We start from the raw sequence: 16,096 nt of genomic DNA, 5'->3' as shown, positions 1-16,096 counted from the left end.
GAAGTTGCAGTGAGCCGAGATCGCGTCATTGCACTCCAGCCTGGGCAACAGAGCACAAACTCCATCTCAGGAAGGGAAAAAAAAAAAAAGTGAAAGTTCCCTTTTTGTCCCTAGTTATTATGGGCTATCACTACTATCACCAGTAGTTGCCTATGAAGCACACCTATTCTCACAATGGGTCCAAGAGGAAAAGTAGATTTGGAGACTGTGGGGAAAAGAAAGATCAGACTGTTACTGTGTCTATATAGAAAGAAGTAGACATAAGAGACTCCATTTTGTTCTGTATTTGAGATGCTGTTAATCTGTGACCCTACCCCCAACCTTGTCCTTGCAAGAGACATGTGCTGTGGTGACTCAAGGTTTAATGGATTTTGGGCTGTGCAGGATGTGTCTTTGTTAAACAAGTGCCTGAAGGCAGCTTGCTGGTTAAAAGTCATCACCATTCTCTTAATCTCAAGTACCCAGGGACATGTACACTGCCAAAGGTCGCAGGGACCTCTGCCTAGGAAAGCTAGGTATTGTCCAAGGTTTCTCCCCATGTGATAGTCTGAAATATGGCCTCGTGGGAAGGGAAAGACCTGATCGTCCCTCAGCCTGACACCTGTGAAAGGATCTGTGCTGAGGAGGACTAGTGTAAGAGGAAAGAAGGCCTTTTGGCGGTTGTTGACAGTTGAGATAGAGAAAAGCATCTGTCTCCTGCCCGTCCCTGGGCAATGGAACACCTCGGTGTAAAACCTGATTGTATGCTCTGTTTACTGAGAAAGGAGAAAACCGCCTTATGGCAAAAAGTGGGACTTGCTGGCGCAATGCTGCTAAAAGGTTTATGGAGATGTTTGCATATGCATATCAAGGCACAGCATTTTCCTTTAAACTTATTCATGTAACAGAGATTTTTATTCATATGTCTTACTGCTGATTTTCTCCCTACAGTGATCCTATTATCCTGCCACTCCCTTATCTTTAAGATGGTAAAGATAATTATCAATAAATACTAGGGAACTCAGAGACCGGTGCCGGCGTAGGTCCTCTGTATGCTGAGCGCCGGTCCCCTGGGCCCACTTTTTCTTTCTCTATACTTTGTCTCTGTGTCTCATTTCTTTTCTCAAGTCTCTCGTTCCACCTAACGAGAAATGCTCACAGGTGTGGAGGGGCAGGCCACCCCTTCATCTGGTGCCCAACGTGGGAGCTTTTCTCTGAGGTGAAGGTACGCTGGAGCGTGGTCATTGAGGACAAGTTGACGAGAGACTCCCGAGTACGTCTACAGTCAGCCTTGCGGTAAGCTTGTGCGCTCCGAAGAACCTAGGGTAACAATGGGGCAAACTAAAAGTAAATATGCCTCTTATTGCAGCTTTATTAAAATTCTCTTAAAAAGAGGGGGAGTTAAAGTCTCTACCAAAAATCTAATTACGCTATTTCAAACAATAGAGCAGTTTTGTCCATGGTTTCCGGAACAGGAAACTTTAGATCTAAAAGATTGGGAAAAAATTGGCAAAGAATCAAAACAAGCAAGTAGGGAAGGTAAAATCATCCCACTCACAGTATGGAATGATTGGGTCATTATTAAAGTAGCTTTAGAACGGTTTCAAACAGGAGGAGATAGCGTTTCAGTTTCTGATGTCCCTAAAAGCTGTGCAGTAGATTGTGAAAAAGAGGCAGGGATAGAATCCCGGAAAGGAAAGGAAAGTTCACACTGTAAATGTGTAGCAGAGCCGGTAACAGCTCGGTCAACGCAAAATGTTGATGATAATCAACTACAGGAGGTGATATATCCTGAAACGTTAAAATTAGAGGAAAAAGGTCCAGAATTAGCAGAGCCATCAGAGTCTAAACCACGATGGCCAACTCCTCTTACAGCAGCTCAGATGCCTGTAACTTTACAACCTCAAATGTAGGTTAAACAAGTACAAACTCCAAAAGAAGATCAAATAGAAAAAGATAGAGTCTCTGGCATGGCAATGCCAATCCAAATACAGTGTCCACAATATCAGCCGGTAGAAAATAAGACCCAGCCGCCAGTAGCCTATCAATACTGGCCGCCAGCCGAACTGCAGTATTGGAAGCCCCCAGAAAATCGGTCTGGACAGCCAGGAACATTTCCAGCACCACAGGGCAGGGCACCATATCCTTAGCCGCCCACCGTAAGACTTAATCCTACAGCACCGCCTAGTACACAGGGTAGTGCGTTACATAAAATTATTGATGAGGCAAGAAAACAAGGAGATATTGAGGCATGACAATTCCCAGTAATATTAGAAGCAAGACCACCTGGAGAAGGGGCCCAAGAGGGAGAGCCTCCTGTAGCTGAAGCCAGATATAAGTCTTTTTCTATAAACATGCTAAAAGAAATGAAAGAGGGAGTAAAACAGTATGGACCCAACTCTCCTTACATGAGAACATTATTAGATTCCATTGCTCATGGACATAGACTCATTCCTTATGATTGGGAGATTCTGGCAAAATCCTCACTCTCACCCTCTCAACTTTTACGATTTAAGACTTGGTGGATTGATGGGGCACAAGTACAGGTCCGAAGAAACAGGACTGCCAATCCTCCTATTAACATAGATGCAGATCAACTATTGGGAATAGGTCAGAATTGGAGCACTGTTAACCAATGAGTAATAATGCCAAATGAGGCCACTGAGCAAATTAGGGCTATCTGCCTTAGGGCCTAGGAGAAAATCCAAGACCCAGGAAGTGCCTGCCCCTCCTTTAATACAATAAGACAAGGCTCTAAAGAGCCCTACCCTGATTTTGTAGCAAGACTTCAAGATGCTGCTCAAAAGTCAATTACCGATGAGAATGCCCGTAAGGTCATAGTGGAGTTGATGGCATATGAAAATGCCAATCCTGATTGCCAATCAGCCATTAAGCCATTAAAAGGAAGTGTCCTGGCAGGATCAGATGTAATCTCAGAGTACATTAAAGCCTGCGATGGAATTGGAGGAGCTATGCATAAAGCTATGCTTATGGCTCAAGCAATCACAGGAGTTGCTTTAGGAGGACAAATTAGAACATTTGGGGGAAAATGTTATAATTGTGGTCAAATTGTTCATCTAAAAAAGAATTGCCTAGTCTCAAATAAACAAAATGTAACTACTCAAGCTACTACAACAACAGATAAAGAGCCACCTGACCTATGTCCAAGATGTAAAAAGGGAAAACATTGGGGTAATCAATGTCGTTCTAAATTTGATAAAAATGGGCAACCACTGTCGGGAAACAAGAGGAGGGGCCAGCCTCAGGCCCCGCAACAAACTGGGGCATTCCAAATTCAGCCCTTTGTTCCTCAGGGTTTTCAGGAACAACAACCCCCACTGTCACAAGAGTCTCAGGGAATAAGCCAGTTATCACAATACAGCAATTATCCCCCGCCACAAGTGGCAGTGCAGCAGTAGATTTATGCACCATACAAGCAGTCTCTCTGCTTCCAGGGGAGCCCCCACAAAAAATCCCCACAGGGGTACACGGCCCATTGCCTGAGGGGACTGTAGGACTAATCTTAGGAAGATCAAGTTTAAATCTAAAAGGAGTTCAAATTCATACTGGTGTGGTTGATTCAGACTGTAAAGGCGAAATTCAATTGGTTATTAGTTCCTCAATTCCTTGGAGTGCCAGTCCAGGAGATAGGATTATTATTCCTACCTTATTACCAATTATTATTCCTACCTTATATTAAAGTTGGAAACAATAAGATAAAAAGAACAGGAGGGTTCGGAAGCACTGATCCAGCAGGAAAGGCTGCATATTGGGTAAGTCAGGTCTCTGAGAGCAGACCTGTGTGTAAGGCCATTATTCAAGGAAAACAGTTTGAAGTGTTGGTAGACACTGGAGCAGATATCTCTGTCATTGCTTTAAATCAGTGGCCAAAAAATTGGCCTAAACAAAAGGCTGTTACAAGACTTGTCGGCGTAGGCACAGCTTCAGAAATGTATGAAAGTACAATGATTTTACATTGTTTAGGGCCAGATAATCAAGAAAGTACTGTTCAGCCAATGATTACTTCAATTCCTGTTAATCTATGGGGTCGAGATTTATTACAACAATGGGGTGTGGCAATCATTATGCCTGCTCCATTATACAGCCCCACGAGTCAAAAAATCATGACTAAGATGGGATATATACCAGGAAAGGGATTAGGAAAAAATGAAAATGGCATTAAAGTCCCAATTGAGACTGAGAAAAATCAAGAAAGAAAAGGAATAGTGTATCCTTTTTAGGGGCGGCCATTGTAGAGCCTCCTAAACCCATTCTATTAACTTGGATAACAGAAAAATCGGTATGGGTAAATCAGTGGCCGCTACTGAAACAAAAACTGGAGGCTTTACATTTATTAGCAAAGGAACAATTAGAAAAGGGACACATTGAGCCTTCATTCTCACCCTGGAATTCTCCTGTATTTGTAATTCAGAAAAAATCAGGCAAATGGCATATGTTAATGGACTTGAGAGCCGTAAATGCTGTAATTCAACCCATGGGGCCTCTTCAACCCGGATTGCCCTCTCCGGCCATGATCCCAAAAGACTGGCCTTTAATTATAATTGATCTAAAGGACTGCTTTCTTACCATTCCTCTGGCAGAGCAAGATTGTGAAAAATTTGCCTTTACTATACCAGCCATAAATAATAAAAAACCAGCCAACAGGTTTCAGTGGAAAGTGCTACCTCAGGGAATGCTTAATAGTCCAACTATTGGCTGGGCGCGGTGGCTCAAGCCTGTAATCCCAGCACTTTGGGAGGCCGAGACGGGTGGATCACGAGGTCAGGAGATCGAGACCATCCTGGCTAACACGGTGAAACCCCGTCTCTGCTAAAAAAATACAAAAAACTAGCCAGGCGAGGTGGCGGGCGCCTGTAGTCCCAGCTACTCGGGAGGCTGAGGCAGGAGAATGACGTAAACCCGGGAGGCGGAGCTTGCAGTGAGCTGAGATCCAGCCACTGCACTCCAGCCTGGGCGACAGAGCGAGACTCCGTCTCAAAAAAAAAAAAAAAAAAAGTCCAACTATTTGTCAAACTTTCATAGGTCAAGTCCTTCAACCAGTTAGAGACAAATTTTCCGATTGTTGTATCATTCACTATATTGATGATATTTTATGTGCTGTAGACACAAGAGACAAATGAATTGACTGTTACACATTTCTGCAAGCAGAGGTTGCCAACGCAGGACTAACAATAGCATCTGATAAGATCCAAACCTCTGCTCCTTTTCATTATTTAGGGATGCAGATAGAAAATAGAAAAATTAAGCCACAAAAAATAGAAATAAGAAAAGACACATTAAAAACATTAAATGACTTTCAGAGATTGTTAGGTGATATTAATTGGATTCGGCCAGCGCTAGGCATTCCTACTTATGCCATGTCAAATTTGTTCTCTATCCTAAGAGGAGATCCAGACTTAAATAGTAAAAGAATATTAACCCCAGAGGCAACAAAAGAAATTAAATTAGTAGAAGAAAAAATTCAGTCAGTGAAATAAGTAGAATAGATCCCTTAGCCCCACTCCAACTTTTGATTTTTGCCACTGCACATTCTCCAACAGGCGTCATTATTCAAAATACTGATCTTGTGGAGTGGTCATTCCTTCCTCACAGTACAATTAAGACTTTTACATTGTACTTGGATCACATAGCTACATTAATTGGTCAGACAAGATTACGAATAATAAAATTGTGTGGTAATGACCCAGACAAAATAGTTGTTCCTTTAACCAAGGAACAAGTTAGACAAGCCTTTATCAATTCTGGTGCATGGCAGATTGGTCCTGCTGATTTTGTGGGAATTATTCATAATCATTACCCAAAAACAAAAATCTTCCAGTTTTTAAAATTGACTACTTGGATTTTGCCTAAAATTACCAGACATGAACCTTTAGAAAATGCTCTGACAGTATTCACTGATGGTTCCAGCAATGGAAAAGCGGCTTACACAGGGCCAAAAGAGCGAGTAATCAAAACTCAATATCAATCGGCTCAAAGGGCAGAGTTGGTTGCAGTCATTACAGTGTTACAAGATTTTAATCAACCTGTTAATACTATATCAGCTTCTGCATATGTAGTACAGGCTACAAGGGATGTTGAGACAGCTCTAATTAAATATAGCATGGATGATCAGTTAAACCAGCTGTTCAATTTATTACAACAAATTGTAAGAAAAAGGAATTTTCCATTTTATATTACTCATATTCGAGCACACACTAATTTACCAGGACCTTTAACTGTAGCAAATGAACAAGCTGACTTAATGGTATCCTCTGCATTCATAAAAGCACGAGAACTTCATGCTTTGACTCATGTAAATGCAGCAGGGTTAAAAAACAAATTTAATGTCACATGGAAATAGGCAAAAGATATTATAAAACATTGCACCCAGTGTCAAGTCCTACACCTGCCCACTCAAGAGGCAGGAGTTAATCCCAGAGGTCTGTGTCCTAATGCATTATGGCAAATGGATGTTACACATGTACCTTCATTTGGAAATTTATCATATGTTCATGTAACAGTTGATACTTATTCACATTTCATATGGGCAACTTGCCAGACAGGAGAAAGTACTTCCCATGTTAAAAAACATTAATTATCTTGTTTTGCTGTAATGGGAGTTCCAGAAAAAATTAAAACTGACAATGGACCAGGTTATTGTAGTAAAGCTTTCCAAAAATTCTTAAATCAGTGGAAAATTACACATACAACAGGAATTCCTTATAATTCCCAAGGACAGGCCATAGTTGAAAGAACTAATAGAACACTCAAAACTCAGTTAGTTAAACAAAAAGAAGGGGGAGACAGTAAGGAGTGTACCACTCCTCAGATGCAGCTTAATCTAGCATTCTATACTTTAAATTTTTTAAACATTTATAGAAATCAGACTACTACTTCTGCAGAACAACATTTACTGGTAAAAAGAACAGTCCACATGAAGGAAAACTGATTGGTGGAAAGACAACAAAAATAAGACATGGGAAATAGGGAAGGTGATAACCTGGGGAAGAGGTTTTGCTTGTGTTTCACCAGGAGAAAATCAGCTTCCTGTTTGGATACCCACTAAACATTTGAAGTTCTACAATGAACCCATCGGAGATGCAAAGAAAAGCGCCTCCACGGAGACGGAAACATCGCAATCGAGCACCATTGACTCGCAAGATGAACCAAGTGGTGATATCAGAAGAACAGAAGAAGGCGGAGCTGCCGACCTGGGCACAGTTAAAGAAGCTGACATCGTTAGCTGGAAAAAGCCTAGCTAGCACAAAGGTGACACAAACCCCAGAAAAAATGCTGCTTGCAGCTTTAATGATTGTATCAACGGTGGTAAGTCTCCCCATGCCAGCAGGAGCAGCTGCAGCTAATTATACCTCTGGGCCTATGTGCCTTTCCCGACCTTAATTCGGGCAGTCACATGGATGGATAATCCTGTTCAAGTATATGTTAATAATAGTGTGTGGGTACCTAGTCCCACAGATGATCGTTGCCCTGCCAAACCGGAGGAAGAAGGAATGATGATAAATATTTCCATTGGGTATCGTTATCCTCCTATTTGCCTAGGGAGAGCACCAGGATGTTTAATGCCTGCTATTCAAAATTGGTTAGTAGAAGTACCTACTGTCAGTCCCACCAGTAAATTTACTTGTCACATGGTAAGCGGAATGTCACTCAAACCACAGGTAAACTATTTACAAGACTTTTCTTATCAAAGATCATAAAATTTTAGGCCAAAAGGGAAACCTTGCCCCGAGGAGATTTCCAAAGAATCAAAAGATTTAGTTTGGGAAGAATGTGTGGCCGATAGTGCAGTGATATTACAGAACAATACATTCGGAACTGTTATAGATTGGGCACCTCGAGGTCAATTCTACCACAATTGCACAAGACAAACTCAATTTGGTCCCAGTGCACTAGTGAGTCCAACTGTTTTTTTTTTTTTTTTTTTTTTTTTCTGAGACGGAGTCTCACTCTGTCGCCCAGCCTGGAGTGCAGTGGCCGGATCTCAGCTCACTGCAAGCTCTGCCTCCCGGGTTCACGCCATTCTCCTGCCTCAGCCTCCCGAGTAGCTGGGACTACAGGCGCCCGCCACCTCGCCCGGCTAGTTTTTTGTATTTTTTAGTAGAGATGGGGTTTCACCGTGTTAGCCAGGATGGTCTCAATCTCCTGACCTCGTGATCCACCCGTCTCGGCCTCCCAAAGTGCTGGGATTACAGGCTTGAGCCACCGCGCCCGGCCTGAGTCCAACTGTTGATAGTGACTTAACAGAAAGTTTAGACGAACATAAGCACAAAAAATTACAGTCTTTCTATCCTTGGATATGGGGAGAAAAAGGAATCTCTACTCCAAGACCAAAAATAATAAGTCTTGTTTTTGGTCCTGAACATCCAGAATTATGGAGGCTTACTGTAGCTTCATACCGCCTTAGAATTTGGTCTGGAAATCAAATTATAGAAACAAGAGATTGTAAGCCATTTTACTCTATCAACCTAAATTCCAGTCTAACAGTTCCTTTACAAAGTTGTGTAAAGCCCCCTTATATGTTAGTCATAGGAAATATAGTTATTAAACCAGACTCCCAAACTATAACTTGTGAAAATTGCAGATTGTTTACAAAACAAGACAAAAACAAGAAGAGCATTGTCAATAAGATCAAAAGATAGGCTGGGCATAGTAGCTCATGCCTGTAATCTCAGCACTTTGGGAGGCTGAGACAGGTGGATCACCTGAGGTCAGGAGTTCGAGACCAGCCTGGACAAACAACATGGTGAAACCGTCTCTACTAAAAATACAAAAATTAAGTGGGTGTGGTTGCGGGCACCTGTAATCCCAGCTACTCAGGAGGCTGAGGTAGGAGAATTGCTTGAGCCCAGTAGACTAAGGTTGCAGTAAGCCAAGATCCCGCCACTGCACTCCAGCCTGGGCAACAGAGCAAGACTCCATCTTAAAAAAAAAAAAAAAAAAAAAGATAGACTTGAACCAACTCAAGTGCCATTAACTAGTGGAATGAGCGAGTCAATTATGTGACCCACAACTTCACAGAGCAGCATGTTTGCAACAGGCTCAAGCAAAAAAAAAACCAGAAATACACCCTCTCAGCATAATATTAATGGTGTATTAATGGTAATATTATGTTACTAAAAATTCAAAAGTGGCAAAATTCTGCTTTGTGACAAAGAGATGACAAAGCTACAAAGAACAATAAAAAGAATCAAAACTTTGATCACCTTTGTGTATCAAAAATAAGTGAAACCAGCGGGCACGGTGGCTCACGCCTATAATCCCAGCACTTTGGGAAGCCAAGGCGGGCGGATCACGAGGTCAGGAGATCGAGACCATCCTGGTTAACACGGTGAAACCCCGTCTCTACTAAAAACTTCAAAAAATTAGCTGGGAGCGGTGGTGGGCACCTGTAGTCCCAGATACTCAGGAGGCTGAGGCAGGAGAATGGCGTGAACTCGGGAGGTGGAGCTTGCAGTGAGCTGAGATCCGGCCACTGCACTCCAGCCTGGGCGACAGAGCGAGACTCCGTCTCAAAAAATAAATAAATAAATAAATAAATAAATAAATAAATAAGTGAAACCAAGGAAACACACCAGAACTGCCCAAGGCCTATTTATTTTTTGGGGTGGTATGTCTCTGAGTATTCACATTGTTATTATTTTGACTCCACATAAAACAGCTTATTTGAAGAACTCGATTTCCTTCTTCAAACATTATCAAACCCGTTCACTAAGGTTCCAACCAGCTAATTAAAATCCTAATACCCAAATCACAGAATAAAATTCTTATATGTGGCCAGGTGCAGTGGCTCATGCCTGTAATCCCAGAACTTTGGGAGGCTGAGGCAGGTGGATTACTTGAGGTCAGTACTTTGAGACCAGTCTGGTCAACATGGTGAAAACTTGTCGTAACTAAAAATACAAAAAAAAAAAAAAAAAAGCAGGGTGTGGTGACATGTGCCAGTAGTCCCGGCTACCCAGGAGGCTGAGCCAGGAGAATCTCTTAAACCTGGGAGGCAGAGGTTGCAGTGAGCCAAGATCGCGCCACTGATCCAGCCTTGGCCATAGAGTGAGATTCTGTCTGAAAAATACACAGACAAACAAATAAATTCTCAAATGCATCGAAAAAGAGCAATTCCATGGCAGCAAGATTCTATAAAAAACCAAAAAGGAGGCAGCTCAGGTAGGCAGCCTGCCTCACCCACAGCTCACAAGGAAACCCACACTCCAATAGTTACACATTTTCAAGTTCAGGAACCACTTGGACCGTGGAGACAGAGGCCAGGCTGGCCCACTCCTAGGTGGTGTGAGAGGGAAATGTGAGCAGCCAGAAAATTACTTCTGGGACTTCCACACACACCCTGCTATCCCCTCTCCACAGTGTGGACACACAGTCCTTCCACCAGGGTCTCAATGCCCACCAAAGACCACGCACTTACTGAGTCAGTGGAAGGTTCTGACCTATGTTGTCTTTTTATCTGACACCAAATGTGTGGTGCTTGCTGAACACCAACCAATTCTCCAGCACTAAGCAGTTATGTAACCATTCAATTCAGAAACCACCCAGAGTTAGCAGAGACTCCACGAGTTCCTGGCTCACCCAACACAGCCCCACTCGACAGAGGCAAGTCAAAGCCCCAGTGGCCACCTATACTTCTCAGCAACTGCATCTAGACCTGGGTCCTGTACAACACCTTCCTAAAGTTCCATAATTTGATAGAACTACCTACAGTTCTCTTACATTTACCCACTTACTATGAAGGATACCACTCAGGACCAGTCCAATCAAAGACATGGATAGAAAAAGAGTAAGGGGTGTGGAAAGGATATGGGGGTGGGTGGGTCATCCTGAAAATGGCTGTGATTCATGAAATCCCCCATCCTTTGTGTTGTGCAAGAGCACCTCACTCCAATGAAACACCCTTCCCATTATGACTTAGATGATGTCACGTTTGTTACCTATGACAAACCAGACACAGACTAGAAATTCCAGTATTTACCTCACAAACCATTAGTTGAATAGTTTTCTCTTTAGTGATCAGTCAAAATGAAATATCTATTAACCAAAGCATGCTTCAGTTTCTCTCCTTCCTCCAGGTCCCTGAGCCTTTTTCTTTTTTTGAGACAGTCTTGTTCTGTAGCCCAGGCTGGAATGCAGTACCATGATCTTGGCTCACTGCAACTTCTGCCTCCCTGGTTCAAGTGATTCTCAAGCCTCAGTCTCCAGAGTAGTTGGTGTTACAGGTGTGTGCCACCATGCCCAGCTAATTTTTATATTTTTCATAGAGATGGTGATTCACCATGCTGGCCAGGGTGGTCTTGAACTCCTGACCTCAAGTGATCTGCCCACCTCAGCCTCTCAAAAGTGCTGGGATTACAGATATGAGCCATCATGCCCAGTGGCCCCTGAATTTTTGACTGACCTCTTCTAAGCCTATATACAAGGACATTTTATGTATTTATTTAATATTTTTATTTTTACTTACAAGTTCAGTACCTAGACTTTTCTGTTATGACCTATTTTAATGACAAGCTGACTTCAACATCTAGAATTAAGTTATTTCTTACCTAAACCCACATTTGTTTCACTAGAAATGTCTAGGAAAAGCCCCATGACAAAACTGTCACTTGTGGAGGGCATCACTGACTACTGCATCTGCCTGTGGATCCCTAGTTTTCCAGGGCTCTGAGGTTCTCTCAGTATAAAGGGTTCCTCCCATGGTCAACATGCGTAGCTGGTACACCTGCAGTGGGGGCACCATGGGAAGAACCAAGTGAGCTTTTTTTCTTTTTTGGAGACAGAGCCTTGCTCTGTCACCCAGGCTGAAGTGCAACGTCATGATCTCAGCATACTGCAACCTCCGCCTTGCAAGTTTAAGCTATTCTTGTGCCTCAGTCTCCCAAATGGCTGGGATTACAGGCATGAGCCACTATACCTGGTAACTTTTTGTATTTTTAGTAGAGATGGAGTTTTGCCATGTTGGCCTGGTTAATCTCAAACTCCCAACCTCAGATGATGCACCCACCTCGGCCTCCCAAAGTGCTGGGATTACAGGTGTGAGTCACCCCACCTGGTGTGAGCTTTCAATGATCACTCTGTGTAGGATCAGGACTCAAACAGGCACCAATGTCGCTGACTTCCAAAATTAGCAGCCTTCCTGGCGTATGAAGATCCTTTGGGACTGTGCTCCTGTATCCTCTTTGGGGTGCTCCTTGGGCTCTTTGTGAAGCATCAAGACACCCCTATATCTAGGCCGTCAGGCTCTCCAGTGTGTCCTGTTCATCACCCTCACCCTGCACTTTCATTGTCACTGTCATTGGCCATTCCAACATTGTGCTTGCATCCTGTGGAAAGTCACATTTGGGATTCTTTCTACTCTTTGGTGAAAAGTATCAGGGTGTATTTGGCTTTCAAGGGAGAAGGATGAGGTAGGGGTTGGATTCAGGTGCACCCAACTTTTTTTTTTTTTTTCTCTTGAGATGGAGTCTCGCTGTATCGACTAGGCTGGAGACTGCAATGGCGTGATCTCAGTTCACTGTTATCTTTGTCTCCAGGCTCAAGCCATTCTCCTGCCTCAACATCCTTATTAGCTGGGATGACAGGCACACACCACGATGCCCAGCTAATTTTTGTAGTTTTAGTAGAGACAGGGTTTCACCATGTTGGCCAGGCTTGTCTTGAACTCCTGACCTCAAATGATCCACCCGCTTTGGACTAGCAAAGTGCTGGGATTACAGGCGTGAGCCACCATGCCTGGCCAGTTTTCACTGTCCTGTCTTCCCTGCTGTGAGTCACTTTGTGTGATCTGACAATCAATGATTCCACCCTTCACTGATGTGGATACATTATCTGGGACTGGGTATGTCATCTCCACACACAGACAGGGTTTGGTCAGTGGCTGATGCTGCATCCTGTGGTGTCTGGATTTTGAACTTAGGGAGTTTTAAATAAGCGTTTCTGAAGAGCAGCTTCATTGGCACCTAAAAGGAAGGGACTGAATCGGTCTATGCCATTGCATAATATATAAAAGAAACTTTTCCATGTTGCTGTTAACTTTACACTGCTGACATAAGCAGGCTGTTGACAAGTTAGCATCGACAGCACATTATCAGAGAAAGACAGGCTGTATTTAGACAATTTATACAAATTTATTAGCCTCCTATGACTCAGTAAAGCAATTTGAAAAAATATAGCTTTATAAGGCATAAATGAATTCATGTTTTAACTAAGGTACTTTCTGATAAACAGTGCCCATACATTTTAGGAAATATTTTAGTCTTTAGAGCATAAGTAAGGCAAAAACAGGTCCAGGAGTCTACAGATGACCTCCCCTCACCACAAGGCCAAGTCTTTTTTTTTGTTTTTTTGAGACACAGTTTCGCTCTTGTTGCCCAGTCTGGAGTGCAACAGTGTGACCTCAGTTCACTGCAAACTCTGCCTCCTGTATGCATGTGGTTCTCCTGTGTCAGCCTCCTGAAGAGCTAGGATTACAGGAGCATGTCACCACACCTTGCTAATTTTTGTATTTTTAGTAGAGATGGGGTTGGATCATATTGGTCAGAATGGTCTTGAACTCCTGACCTCAGCCTCTCAAAGTGCTGGGATTACAGGCGTGAGCCACCATGCCCAGCCAAGGCCAAGTCTTTTACTATTGGAGAGACATGATGCTCCTCAGTGACCATGGTGGATCAGGACAAAAACAAGGGCATTTTGAAACTATATTTCTAAGGAAATAATATATTTAATTAATATTTATTTTTACTTACGAGTTCAGTACCTAGACCTTTTTGTTATGACCTATTTTAATGACAAGCTGACTTCAAGGTTTAGAATTAAAAGTTATTTCTTACCTAAACCCACATTTGTACATAAAAATATATAGAAGAAAACATATTTCAAATCATAAGCATGGCCAAAAGTTTTCTCTTCTTACTAATGTGACTTGTAATTCTCATGCATCTCACAGTCATTTATGGCTTTTGGTCATCTTTATCACTATGGTATATTACACCTTTGCTGACAGCAGGTATGGCACTGTTGGTTTTGGGGAAGGCGGCACTCAGAGGTACATGAGATAACTATTGGTATTATGACTGAATGAAAAATAGGGTTGCAGCTGGGCACGATGGCTCATGTCTGTAATCCCAGCATTTTGGGAGGCCAAGGCAGGTGAATCATGAGTTCTGGAGTTCAAGACCAGCCTGGCCCATATGGTGAAATCCTGTCTCTACTAAAAAATACAAAAAATTAGCCTGGCGTGGTGGCACACGCCTGTAGTCCCAGCTACTCAGAAGGCTGAGGCAGGAGAATTGCTTGAACCCTGGAGGCAGAGGTTGCAGCTACCTGAGATCATGCTACTGCACTCTAGCCTGGGTGACAGAGTGAGATTTTTTCCTGAAGAAAAAGAAAGAAAAGAAAAGAAAGGAAAAGAAAAATTAGGGTTGAAATAAAAATTTAAGTACATAAGCATCAAAAGTAAAATTTCTGAGGAAAAAGATACCTGGCATTTTATCCACATGGTTATACTGACTCACAATGTCCAAATAACAACAATTTAACAGTATAAGGTTGACCTAATACACGACACCAATGGGATATTTTATTATAGCTTTTTTTTGTTTTTGAAATGGAGTCTCACTCTGTCGCCCAGGCTGGAGTGCAATGACGCAATCTTGACTCACTGCAAGCTCTGCCTCCTGGGTTCACGTCATTCTCCTGCCTCAGCCTCCTGAGTAGCTGGGCACCCGCCACCACGCCCAGCTAATTTTTTGTATTTTTAGTAGATACGGGGTTTCACCCTGTCAGCCAGGATGGTCTCGATCTCCTGACCTCGTGATCCACCCACCTCGGCCTCGCAAAGTGCTAGGATTACAGGCGTGAGCTGCGGTGCCCAGCCTTACTATTATAGCTTAATTATTTAAAAATAACATTTGTTAGTATACAGCTATTATAAACAGTTAATTGTTTACATTCACTATCTGTATTCAAAGAATCTTGTCAGGTCTGAATGCTTTCTCACACTGCTTACATTCATTGGGTTTCTCTTGAGTGTGAGTCCTTCCATGCATTTAAAGGTGTGAGGCTTATCTGAAGGCTTTCCACATTGCTTACATTCACAGGGCTTCTCTCCAGTGTGAGTCCTTTCATGATATTGAAGGGAACTAGAAGAAATGAAGGCTTTTCTACACTGCATACACTCATAGGGTTTCTCTCCCATGTGAGTCCTTTCATGATATCGAAAAGAAGTGGAAGAAATAAAGGCTTTCGCACATTGCTTACATTGATAGGGTTTTCTCCCTAGAGTGAGTTCGTGATATTGAAAAGAACTGGAACTGAAAGCTTTGCCACATTGCTTGCCTTCATAGGATTTCCTTCCAGTGTGAGTCTTTTCACGTCTATGAAAGGAAACAGGCAAGCTGAATGCTTTCCTGTATTCTTTACATTCATAGGGTTTCTCTCCAGTGTGTGTTCTTGCATGTATTCAAAGGATCTTGGCAGATGTGAATGCTTTCCCACAATGCTTACATTCATAGGGCTTCTCTCCTCTGTGCATCCTTTCATGTATTTGCAAAGAAGAGAAATTATGGAACACTTTTCCACATTCCTTACATTCATAGGGTTTCTCTCCAGTGTGTCCTTTTATGAATTCAAAGATTTTTGACAGACCTGAAGCCTTTCCCAGATTGCTAATATTCGTAGGGTTTCTATCCAGTGTGAGTCCTACAATGATTTCGAAGGTGTGAGGTAAATCTGAAGGCTTTCCCACATTGCTTACACTCATAGGGGTTCTCTCCAGTGTGAGTCCTTTCATGATATCGAAAGGAAGTGAAAGAAACAAAGGCTTTACCACATTTCTTACACTCATAGCGTTTCTCTCCAGTGTAAGATTTTTCATGTATTTGAAATGACTTGGCAGAATAAAAGCCTTTCCTGCATATCTTACATTTATAAGGTGTTTCTACAGAGTGCATTTTTTTTTAATACATTATGTTCTAGGGTACATGTGCACAACCTGCAGGTTTGTTCCATATGTATACATGTGACATGTTGGTGTGCTGCACCCATTAACTCATCATTTACATTAGGTATATCTCGTAATGCTATCCCTCCCCCTTCC

General features: G+C 42.5%; 1 protein-coding gene and 1 pseudogene across 1 annotated transcript in view; one reads left to right on the top strand and one right to left on the bottom strand.

The window, feature by feature from the left end:
* The window catches only part of LOC105486901 (zinc finger protein 823), a 317,208-nt gene that overhangs the window by 175,754 nt on the left and 125,358 nt on the right, over positions 1 to 16,096 (top strand). The window lies entirely within an intron of this gene.
* LOC112427589 (zinc finger protein 709-like) lies at positions 1,170 to 16,081 on the bottom strand (annotated as a pseudogene).

Source organism: Macaca nemestrina, chromosome 20 (genome assembly GCF_043159975.1).
Source record: "Macaca nemestrina isolate mMacNem1 chromosome 20, mMacNem.hap1, whole genome shotgun sequence".
Taxonomy (NCBI): domain Eukaryota; kingdom Metazoa; phylum Chordata; class Mammalia; order Primates; family Cercopithecidae; genus Macaca; species Macaca nemestrina.
This window is presented reverse-complemented; position numbering and strand designations above follow the sequence as displayed.